The following is a 12,719-nucleotide window of genomic DNA, read 5'->3' as shown; positions in this document are numbered from 1 at the left end:
TATATGTCTGAGTTGGGGCCATGATAATGCTGTGCTGCCAGCTTGACGTTCCATGTCATTGTGCGAAACACAATGAGCAGAGGTCAGGGAAAGGTCAGAGGGCGCGTTTGCTGCAAAGTGGGATTGGCTAAAGCCTGGGAGCCTCTTCTGACCCTGTTACTTATATACGGTCGCTATTGGACCTGGGAAGACCAATGGACAAAACAGAAGAAAAATCACCTAAACATGGATCTGAAACTAAAGCTGGACTTTACGGTGCATCTTTACAGCACAAACTTGGAGATCAAACACCTTGGGGGGGTAACTTTAACTGAACTCGTGCAGCGTGACACTGCGACCACTAGATCGGCTACCCGTGTTACATCCCACCCAGTTTACTCTCCATTGCCTTCAGTGTGAACCAGCGGCGAGAAAGGTAGCCTTTTGACCAGGATTGGAAATTAGTTAGGTGGTTGGAGACACCTGGCTCAATTTCAACTCAGCCATCAGGCGGGCTTTGAGGCGTGTGGGGGGTTAAAAATCGCAAAACCTGTGGGTCGGGGCCCCCCCCCCACCTGGTTCCCGACACCTAGCCATTTTAACCCAGGCGTGTCTGATGGTCCCAAATCAGTCCCGCTTGCAACAGGCGGGACTGGTCTTTAGGGCCCTTAAACAGCACTAATTGGCCTTTATAATCCCATTTTAACAGGCCCTTGCCTGTTTAACCCTTTTCCCACGTAAAACACGCCTGGTGGGGATCACGCCTGTGAAACCTGTCGTGAGAAGTATTGGCTTGCTAACTATCAGCTGCAGGTCAACCATTAAAGAGATTTGATCAGTCATCATTTGCAGGTGGCAGAACTTTGTTGTTTCAGGCCTGGGGCAACTTTTACCAGGCTTAACCACACCTGTGGAAGGTTGGAGCCTCACACACTTCTCCAGTGTGACCTCCTGCGAAACCCCTCTCGCCACCCTCACTCAGCGCTTCCTCAACTGAGGCATCTACCAGAAGCATGGGAGGCCTTTTTTTCCTTCTCTTCTTAGCATTAGAGGACCTCCAGCACCAGGCGTGGCAGCAGCAGAACCAGGAACAACAGCAGCACTAGCAACAGCAGCAGGAGCGCCAGGCTGCTGCTCACCCACCTGAGGCAGCACAGGCCAGAAGGGGCCAGCGCATGGAAGCCCGTCGGCGCAAGAGATACCCCCCAAACAGGGTCTACAGATACAGGGTCAGCTACATCAACATGACTGAGCAGCAGTGCCAAAGGCGGCTCCGACTTTCACGACAGGTAGTGACTGACATCTGCACAGTGATACAGCAAGACCTGCTGCCCAGAGGACCAGGTGGACACTCCTTACAAGTGGCCGTCAAAGTCCCCACCGCACTCAACTTTTTTGCCTCAGGCTCATTCCAGGGATCATCAGCAGACATCAGCAGCATCTCCCAGTCGGCCGCACACACTTGCATCACGCAGGTAACCGATGCCCTCTTTGCCCTCACGCACAATCACATCCATTTCACCAGGGATCGCGCAAATGTGACGGCATGAGCGGTTGGATTAACTCACCTGGCAGACTTTCCAAGGGTGCAGGGCGTCATGACTGCACACATGTGGCCCTTAGGGCACCCCATCGCAATCCAGGTATTTTTGTCAACCGCAAGGGCTTCCACTCCCTTAACGTTCAGCTGGTGTGTGACCACAAGAAGGAAATTTTGCATGTTTGTGCCAAGTACCATGAGTTACCATGACTCCTTCATACTGCGCCAGTCTAGTGTGCCTCTGCTATTCAGGCCGCCAGACCAACTTCACGGATGACTACTTGGAGACAAGGGCTATCCCTGAGGACTTGGCTAATGACGCCGTTGAGGAGGCCAGCCAACGAAGCTGAGGAGCGCTACAGCTCCAGCCACATTTCCACCAGATCCATAATCCAGCAAACCATCGGCTTGCTGAAGATGCGCTTCAGATGCCTGGATAGATCAGGTGGAGCCCTACAGTACTCAGCAGCCAGGGTCTCCAGAATCATCGTGGTTTGCTGTGCACTCCACAACATGGCACATTGTCGTGGCTTGCAGATTCCTGAGGACCAAGTGGCTCCTCACATACCCTCCTCAGATGATGATGCTGATGATGATGATGATGATGATGAGGAGGGTGAAAACAAGCATCCTGCAGAGGCCCATCAACCAGCGGCAGCATTATGCAAGAACATTGCTGCCCAGGATGCAAGGAACGCACTCATCCTGGCCAGATTTGCTTAGCCTAGTAAATCAAACTCTTTCGCCTTGCAGCTTCTTACCTGAGCATCGACAATGGCCAAACCCTGCAGATTCTGAGCTATTTGACCAGCATCCTGACAACTGCAAGTAATCCTAAGCCCTCAATGTGAAAGCCCCATTCGCGAAATGACACACGCCAGAACTGCAGCAGTTGCCATCAGAATTTCTATGCAAAACAAACAACTGATGGCATTATTACAAAATACACATTTCACCCAAGTGACTACCCTTGTGACTATTTGTGCTTTATTTTCCTCTTACGCATGCTCCTACGTAGTGGTTCCCCTGTGGCTTCAGCAGATGTGGCGGCCCCTTGCTCACTTTCCTGCTGCTCCTGTCTCGACACCTTTGGCGGGCGTCCTCTGGGGTGGCGAGCCTGTGAGGGCTCGTCTGCAGTCTGCTGCTCCTGCGGCTGTGCAGGAGTTGAGACGTCTATCTCAGTTGGGTGTGGACTCCGGCGGGGCTCTGACCGAGGGCTCTGCAGTGGGATGGAAGTGTGAGCGCTTGGAGAGGAGCCCCCACTTCCTTGAGGTCTGCCACCAACCTCCCTTTCATGGGTCAGGTCCCCCTCAGTGCCTGCAAGTGGCTTGAGAGCACCTTGCTGCACATCAGGGGGGCCATGGGGACCCGTCTCTGCAATGGCAGTCCTACTCAGAAGGACTTCTATGAAGGTCTGGTTTCTCTGTTCAATAGATACCCATCGCTCCTCAAGAGATGTCATTCTATTCTGAACACTCACCATGTTTTCCATACCCTGGCGACTAACCTCCTCCGTGGCCGTAGCCCTCCTCTCCTTTACCGTAGCCCTCCTCTCCTCTACCATAGCCATCCTCTCCTCTAGGGTAGCCAGCCTTACCACGGAGGCAGCAATCATTTCCACGTAGGTAGCCATCCTTTCTGTGTTGATGCGTTCATGCGCCACTGACTCCACAAAGGCTCTGCTCATGTTCGCTATGGACTCCTCAATTCGCTCCACGCTCGCAGTGACCCTGGAGACAAAACCTGCCAGAAACTCCTGCATCTGTGCATGGAGTTCCATCACCTCTGATCTTACGGATGGACCCAGAGGCAGAGGGTCGACATGCAGCTGAGCCGAGCTGGCAGAGTCCTGCACCCTCTGACGAGGACTCTCCACTGCTGTCCCTGTCTCCACAATCTGCTGATGCTCACTTGTGAGCTGTGATACACCAGGTGACAACTCTACTCTATGTCGCGAAGATCCCACCGAGGTGTGAGTGTCTGCGCTGGTGCTGGGTGCGCTTATTTCTGCTGACGCTGCGCCCTCAGAGGTTGCAGATTCCTCTGAGGAGTCTGGCATCTCAGGCTCTTCCTCCTGCACAGTGGGGATGGGGGCTCTCGATGGTCCTGTGGGGGAGTCAAGGAAAAAGTTAGAGATGTGATGCCAAGGTTACATGCACATTGCATTTTGCAGCTGATTATAAGTCCATATGATGTAGCTTCAGAATCATTATCAGTGACTCATGCAATGCCAATGAGAGAGATGGAAAACTATTCTGTCACCAGCTTGCTGGGATGCACCTGTCTGTCCTTCCCCAACTTCCGCATCTCTGTCAGCCCCGACAATCTCCAGGACGGCTTCCTCCCAGGGGGTGAGCTGGGCTAATGAGGGTGGCCCTCCTCCTGTCCTGGCTTGCTCTCTCCTGTTGTGAGCTCTCTTCTCCTGCAATGAGGGAGACAAGTGGAGTTTGAGTGAGAATGAAGGAGTGAGTGTAGAGATTGCATAGCATAGATACTTAGAAGGAGACAAAGATGGAGTGAGGTTGCAAGACCAAGGGCCCTCCCTGTGTGTTGTCCATTGTGTTCAAAGCATCAGAGTGAGAGGGAGTGTGAGGGCTTCATGGTCGAATAGTTAGGTGAATGTGAGCATAGAGAGAGAGGGAATGGCTAAGGGTGCATGGATGTGAGTGTCAAGTGGGATGGGGAGGAAGAGATTGCTAAAGCTGAGTGCTGGTGAGGAAAGGCAATGGGGATCAGATTGAGGGTGATGGAAACTTCATACTTACTTTTCCAGTGCGATGAAGGTCATGGAATCTTTTCCTGCACTGCATCCAGGTGCGCCGTGTGAGCCCCAAGGAGTTGACTTCACCAGCCACCTGTATCCACACAGCCTTGGTCTGATTGGGAGGCCTCTTCCTCCCTGAAGTAGGGAACAGGACCTCCCTGTGGGCCCTAGCACCATCCAGCAATGCCTGGAGTGAAGCCTCATCAAATTTGGGGGCAGCTCTTGCCCTCCCGCTGGCCGTTGCTCCTGCAGGCTCCTGTGCCATCTCAATGGTGAAGTTTGGAGGCCTGCAGAAGAAGCAAGGCTTGCAGTGAACCTTAAAAGCAGCAGCAATGATGATGTCATATTCTGCGACTTTCTGACTGGAAATACTTAATTGGCAAGGCTTCCCACACGTTGGAAATCAATTGGCCAATTGAGTTAAAATTGCATCAATCTCACAGACCCATTTAGATTCGTGTGGGAAACACCAAATTCGGGGAACCAGACAATTCCCCGCACCTGAGTTAAAATTGACCCCAGAGAGTGGAGATAAAACATGCATGCTCTGATTGGCAGGATGAGGCAGGGATCCCCAGGAATCCGTTCTGGGGCCTCAAGCTTTTCACCATATTATTGATGACTTAGATGAAGGAATAGAGAGTTATATATCCAAGTTTGCAGATGACACAAAGTTAGGAGGGACAGTAAGTAGTGCAGGATATTACAAATTGACATAGGCAGATTAAGTGAGTCATTTTCTACTCAGATCAGCCAGTGGCTTGGATCACAGCAATAAAATCACACTATACCAATGTTAAGCTAGAAAATACCGCAAATGGGTCCATAATGAAAATTAACACACCAGGAGACAGTTCAACTACGACGGTCAACGCGTACAATACCGGAACAATATTAGTGCAAGGCAACCTCGACAAATTTGCAACGGCCTTCAGGACACTGAAAAAATTAACTAAGGGGGGAAGGAACAGCCCCAGAGTGGCCCGCACTCCCCCCAACATTGACAACTTACCAGGAGAAAATCTGCCTGGTCAGGAGGTGAACGAGCCACACAGTTCAAACCAGACACTAACCCCGGGGAACCACAGCCACACGATACAACTGACAAACCCCAGCATAACTACCAGGGAGGAAGCCACACATAGTCCCCCTACCATTCCCAGCTCACCAAGAGAAGAGCAGCATAGCCAGGAAGTGAGTGAGCCCTCCAGGGCCGACCAGCCTAGCCAGGAAGTGAGTGAGCCTTCCAGGGCCGACCAGACACATACCCCGGGATCACACAGCTAGATACAACCAAAAGATAAATTTAATCAATTAGAGATAGAGATGGTTAAACTTAGAGAGGACTTCCTCAAAATGAATGACGATCAAAATCAGGAGAGGGAGAGACACAAGAGAGAGCTGAAGCTACTTGAGAACCAGGTGAATCTACTTAGGAATCAGGTGAAAGAGCTGCAGGAAAAAGAAGAGAGCCATAGAGGAGAGATAACACCATTAGACCAGCAACCAGAGGCTAGAGATAAGACAAGACAGAGCCGGACGGAACGGCTGCACTCCCACACGGAACAAAAGCAACAGACACACAATACAAGGGGTGCCACACAGACCGACCAGCATACTGATTCGCAATCTTCCCCCACCACCGTGGAACCACAAGCGGGCCGCTCACAAGAGGTACGCACACACCAGACACCCCAGCCCAGCACACACACTATGAGTCCAAGCGAAAGCCACCAGACAGTAAACACAAACAAGGCTGACGTCGTAATACTCATAGACTCAAATGGGAAATTTCTATGGGAGAAAAAGCTATTCCCTAGAAGTAAAGTAGAAAAGATCTGGTGCCCAACAACAAACAGAGCCATGGGATGGCTGACCAAAGCCAGATTAGGCTCCCCCCAACACATAATAATACACACGGGCACAAATGACCTAAAGACCCAACAGAAAGAAGTAGCAACATCGCTCAGAGCAATGATTAGGAAAGCAAGCAGTACATTTCCAAACACTAGAATCACTGTTTCCACAATATTGCCGAGAACAGACTTCAACAACAACACAATTCATGAGATAAATGCCAGCATAGCAAGAGACTGCGAATCAAACCACAACGTACACCTGGCCCAACACCCCACCCTCGATGAGGAATGTCTTTACGACCACGTCCACATCCAAAGGCAAAGAATATCGATCTTTGCTAAAGCCCTGAAGGACGTCGCTTTTAACCGGGTCCATACCCAGACTCCAAGAGGACCCCCCCCCGACCACCAGAGATCAGCGGGGTACATATCAGGAACACTACAAGGACCACCAACACACCAACCGAGACCAGAGAGGATCCCCATGCAAAACAACAATATCAGACCTGCACCACTCCTGTCCCACAGGGGAATAGGACTGCTCCCAGCCAGACAGAGGGAGAGATGCACAGGACATACGCAATACCTCAGACAGAAACAATCCATTAAGAGACAATAAGCAGATGTGCAGCAGCATCTACTTCCGCCTTATGGATCAAGGACTAATTAATAGAAAGAACTGTAACCAAATTGTATTAACTTTTGTAGACAACTGATGTGATCTTTTTTTCCCCACACTTAGACACGACAAACACGTACCACTCTTTAACCTATCATAGTAAAAGATCAAACTTAACATGAAATCCTTATATATTTCGACCTGGAATATCCAAGGTCTACGCTCTTCACTGCGAGAAGTGAAAAGTAGGACCCCAGAGTTCATAGATGAAACTAAAGACCTAGATATTATCATTTTACAGGAAACTTGGTATAAAGGAAAAGGACACACTGGCTGTCCCCAAGGGTACACTGAGCTGGTGGTCCCCTCCAATAAATTACCAAGTGTAACCCAAGGCAGAGACTCCGGAGGCATACTGATCTGGTTTAAAACAGAACTTAAGAATTACATCAAATTTATAAAAAAGGGCGAAAACCATATGTGGCTCAAACTTGAGAGGGAGATTATCTCAAACACCCAAGATGTTTACATTTGCGCACTTTATATCCCTCCAATCGATTCCCCGTACTTTAAAGAGGACACCTTCTCCAACATGGAGGGGGAAATTATCCAATACCAGGCCCAGGGGAACGTGTTGATCTGTGGGGACCTCAATTCAAGAACGGGCGAAGAACCAGACTTCACCAATAATCAGGGAAACAATTACGTTTTCGGGAATAACCACTTTGACATCCCTTCCCTTCCATACAGGCATAACTGCGACAAGCAGTCAAATACCAACGGAAAACAGCTACTACAGCTCTGTCGAAACCTGGGTCTGTACATTGTCAATGGTAGGTTCATAGGAGACCTCCGAGGAAGATCGACCTATTGCTCACCTCTTGGCTTCAGCACAGTAGATTATATGATTACAGACTTAGACCCATCCTCTTTCAGAGCATTCACAGTCAAACCACAAACAACACTGTCAGATCACAGTCAAATTACTATGTTCCTCAAAAAGACAGAAACAAACAACATAGAAACACAACCCAGTAAACTGTACAACACCAAAAAATCGTACAGATGGGCCAAAAACGACACGGAAAAATACCAGAAAACAATTAGCAATGCATCAACTCAAGCTCTCTTAGACATCTTTCTGGATAACATATACACTCACAATAAAGAAGGCGTAAACCGGGCAGTTAGTAAACTAAACAATATTTTTGATAATTTGGCAACAAATGCAAACTTGAAAGCTCGCAAGAACAAACCCAAAACAAAAAACTATGAAAAATGGTTTGACCGAGATTGCCATAACATGAGGAAAAAACTTAGAAAAATATCAAACCAAAAACACAGACATCCAGAAAACGAGGAACTACGCCTTACTTATTGTCAGACACTAACACAATACAGAAACACACTCAGAACCAAAAAAGAGCAATATATTAAGAATACACTCAACTCCATGGAGGAATCCATTGATTCCAATTGTTTCTGGGAAAACTTGAAAACACTACACAAAAAACAACACGACGATTTGGCCATTCAAAATGGGGACACATGGGTAAACCACTTTGAAAAATTATACCAGAAAAACACACTAAGACCAGAGCAACACCAAATATGCAAAAAACTGGAAAAGCTAGAAATGGCCATAAAAGATAACCAAAACCCGCTGGACGCCATAATAACAGAAAAAGAACTTCTTGAAAAACTCAAGGACCTGCGACCAGGAAAAGCCTGCGGGACAGACGGCATACTAAACGAGATGATTAAACACACAGACAACAAAATGAAACTGGCTATCCTAAAACTCTTCAACTTGGTTCTGAGTGTCGGTTATTTCCCTGATATCTGGAACAAAGGACTCATAACGCCCATATACAAAAGTGGGGACAAAATCGACCCACACAACTATCGAGGCATCTGTGTAAACAGTAACCTGGGGAAGGTATTCTGTAGCATCATAAACAAAAGGCTTATAAACTTCCTTGAGGAGCACAATGTCTTGAGTAAAAGCCAAATTGGATTCCTGCCAAACTATAGAACATCCGATCATATCTTCACCCTACAGACCCTAATTGACAAACACGTTCACCATAAAAAAAGCAAAATCTACGCATGCTTTGTAGATTTCCAGAAGGCTTTCGACTCCATCTGGCATGACGGTTTATTCCTGAAACTTATCGAAAGTGGGGTAGGAGGGAAAACATATGATGTAATTAAATCAATGTATACAAACAACAAATGTGCAGTTAAAATTGGAGACAAACAAACAAAATACTTCCCACAGGGGCGGGGGGTGACGCAGGGCTCGCCAATCTCACCGACACTCTTTAATATTTACATAAATGGATTGGCAAAACTACTTGAACAATCTACAGCACCCGGTCTCACCCTATATCACAGAAATCACAGAAACCCCACAGTGCAGATAGAGGCCATTTCGGCCCATCGAGCCTGCACCGACACATATCCCACCCGATCCCCGTAACCCCCACACCAACACATATCCCACCCTATCCCCGTAACCCCACGTATTTAATCCCCCTAACACTAAGGGTCAATTTATCATAGCCAATCAACCTAACCCGCACATCTTTGGACTGTGGGAGGAAACCGGAGTACCCGGAGAAAACCCACGCAAACACGGGGAGAATGTGCAAACTCCACACAGACAGTCGCCCGAGGCCGGATTCGAACCCGGGTCCCTGGCGCTGTGAGGCAACAGTGCTAACCACTACGCCACCGTGCTGGTTCTGCTGTCACCTACTAAAGAGGGGCTACAGCAAAACCTGGACCTGCTGGAGTCGTACTGCCAGACTTGGGCCCTGACAATAAATCCCCAAAAAACCAAAGTCCTTGTGTTCCAGCAAAGATCCAAACATCAGGGACCCAAAATAAATTTCACAGTAGGAACAACCAAAATTGAACAAACCACTAACTACACATACTTGGGCTTAAAAATCAGTTCTACGGGAAACTTCAAACTGGCTGTGAATGAACTGAAAGAGAAAGCAAGAAGGGCTTTCTATGCCATCAAAAAATCAATCCAAATAGAAATCCCAATTAGCATTTGGCTCAAAATTTTCAAATCAGTAATTGAACCAATTGCACTCTATGGCAGTGAGGTATGGGGACCGCTAACTCAACAAGAATTTGCAAAATGGGACAAACACCCAATTGAGATCCTACATGCAGAATTCTGTAAAAGTATCCTCCGGACTCAAAGGAAAACAGTAAACAATGCATGCAGGGCAGAACTAGGCCAATATCCATTAATAATCACTATCCAAAAAAGAGCCACCAAATTTTGGAATCACCTACAAATGAACAATCCCCAATGCTATCACTACGACGCCCTGAAATGCCAAGAGCTGACCATAAAGAAGAATACCCTCAGTCAACTAGTCCTGGGACTCAGTGAAGTAACTACTAACAATACTAACAATAACCAGCCCCAGGATAGTGACAGGGTAACACAAAGAATTCGACCCAACACAATCGTCGCTAAGCAAAAGGAAAAATATCTGACATATTGGGCAGAAACAACAAAAACCCAAAGCAAACTCAATTGCTACTTGGCCCTAAACAGACAATACAACATAGCTGATTACCTGACCATGGTAAAGGATAACAAACTGAGAAGAACCTTGACAAGGTACAGACTTAGCGAACATAGCCTAGCGATCGAAAAAGGCAGACACAGGCAGACCAGGCTGCCAAGAGAGGACAGGATATGCTCTCACTGCAGTCAGGGAGTGGTGGAGACAGAGATGCACTTCCTCACAGCTTGTGGAAAATATCAGGGCATCAGGGAGAATTTCTACCAAAAATTCTCACAAATATGCCCTGATTTCAGAAATCTGAATGACAACCAAAAACTCCCATTCCTACTGGGAGAGGAGAGAAGCTGTATAACACTGGCGGCACACTATGTTACAGCTTGCCATGAACAGAGGGACAACCAGTAAACTAAGAAAAGAATATATATAAACAATGCGAATGTATATTTATACACTCAGGGATATACCTGTTTATACACTGTATGAATAGAACTGCATTTATGTGCTAAACCATAAATGTATTTTGATGCTTTGGCAACATAAGATGTAACTTATCATGCCAATAAAGCGATTTGAATTGTGAATTGTGAGTGGGCAAAACTATGGCAAATGGAGTTCAATGTGGGAAAGTGTGAGGACATCCACTTTAAACAAATCATATTATTTTATAAATGGTGAGACACGCAAAGGAGGGGGAGATTAACCTGAACAGTTTGCTCCAGACTTCGGTCACACCTCGTAGAGAGGTGCAGGTTCAGATCGGAGTTGGTGTGACCGACAGTACGCAGTGTAAGGGGAACTCAGGTGAGATGGAGAAAGAGGATCCACAGAAACTGATCCTATTCAACAGGTACAATGTACTTACTACCTGTGAGGATAAGGATAAAGACATCGGAAGGACAGACAGAAAGCAAACCATGGCACTTTGGAGCAGGAGACTGTCCAAAGGGGGAAGGAGGAGGAAGGGAAGCATAATGTGGTAGTTGTAGGGGATTCCATAATTAGGGGGACAGATAGCATCCTTTGTAAGCAAGATCGAGTATGTTGCCTACCTGGTACCAGGGTGAGGGACATCTCGAACCAGTTTGAAAGGATATTGGAAAGGGGGAGGACCAAGAACATAGGCAAGAGTTCCTGTTTGGGGAGTACCAGGAACTAGGAGCTAATTTAAAGAACAGGACCCTCAATGGTTATTCTCGGATTACCTGAGCCATGTGCAAATTGGCATAGGGATAAGCAGATTAGGAAGATGGCTAAAAGAGTGGTGTGGGAAAGAGGGGTTCCATTTCATGGGGCACTAGCACCAGTATTGGGACAAGAAGGAACTGTACCATTGGGATAGACTCCACCTGAACTGGGCTGGAACCAGGGTCCCAGTGGAAAGGATAAATAAGACTTTAAACTAGTAAATGGCGGGGGGGGGGGGGCTCAGATGGAAAATGTAGTATAAGTAATAGCTCAAAAACAAACAAAATAGAAGAGAGTAGAGTAACCGTCAGAAATTGTGCTTTGGGCACTACAGGTAAAGGAATAACTAAAAGATGTAAAGTGATTAAACCAGGCGAGAGAAATAAGCAACATTTCAGTAAAACATTAGAGCTGAAGGACAGGCTAGGGTGTGTGGTCCAAATAAGCGTTCTTTATACAAATGCATGGAGTATAAGGAATAAATTGAATGAACTGCAGGCGCAAATTCAACTTAGAGGTTATGACATGGTAGCCATTACTGAGACATGCTACAAGACAGTCAGGACTGGGAACTAAATATACCAGGTTATAAGAGCTACAGGGAAAGATAGGGAAAATGGTAGAGGGGGAGGAGTAGCCTTAGTGATTAAGGATGAAGAGAGGATATAATGAGGGGTAAGCAGACAGTGGAGAATTTATGGGTAGAATTGAGATTAAGGAAAGGATTTAAAACTGTAGTGGGAGTTGTGTATCAGCCTCCAGGTAGCAGCTGTGAAGTGGTAGATTGTATAACTGCAGAGATTAGACAAGCATGCCGCAAAGGCAGAGTGGTTTTAATGGGGGATTTTAACTTTCACATAGATTGGGATAAGCAGATTAGCACATGCCAGCAAGCTAGTGAATTTCTTGAGTGTGTCCGGGATAGTTTTCTGCAACAATATGTCCTAGAACCAACAAGGGGGCAAGACATATTGGCCTAGAAATTCAGTATCGCCACGTTTGGGGCGCTACAGCCGGGCGTTCGCTAAATTTAGCGCTCGGCGCAACTTAGCGCCACCTTCACCGAAATTGAGTTGCATCGCCTCAAGAGGTTGCTGCTGCGCTAAAGCAGGCGATGCACGACTATCATAAGGTGCTAAGCCGGAGAGCCGAGGCGCTAACACCGAGGGCGGGTGCAGCGCAGGTGCGGCGAGTTGCTGATTGAAGGCAGACACGC

General features: G+C 47.3%; 1 protein-coding gene across 1 annotated transcript in view; it reads right to left on the bottom strand.

The window, feature by feature from the left end:
- The window catches only part of LOC147116110 (solute carrier organic anion transporter family member 2A1-like), a 380,850-nt gene that overhangs the window by 72,983 nt on the left and 295,148 nt on the right, over positions 1-12,719 (bottom strand). The window lies entirely within an intron of this gene.

Source organism: Somniosus microcephalus, chromosome 6 (genome assembly GCF_052327205.1).
Source record: "Somniosus microcephalus isolate GS21.2 chromosome 6, FLI_Smic_1.0, whole genome shotgun sequence".
NCBI classification, from domain to species: Eukaryota; Metazoa; Chordata; class Chondrichthyes; order Squaliformes; family Somniosidae; genus Somniosus; species Somniosus microcephalus.
Note: the sequence above shows the minus strand (reverse complement) of the source record. Positions and strands in the feature narration are given on the sequence as shown.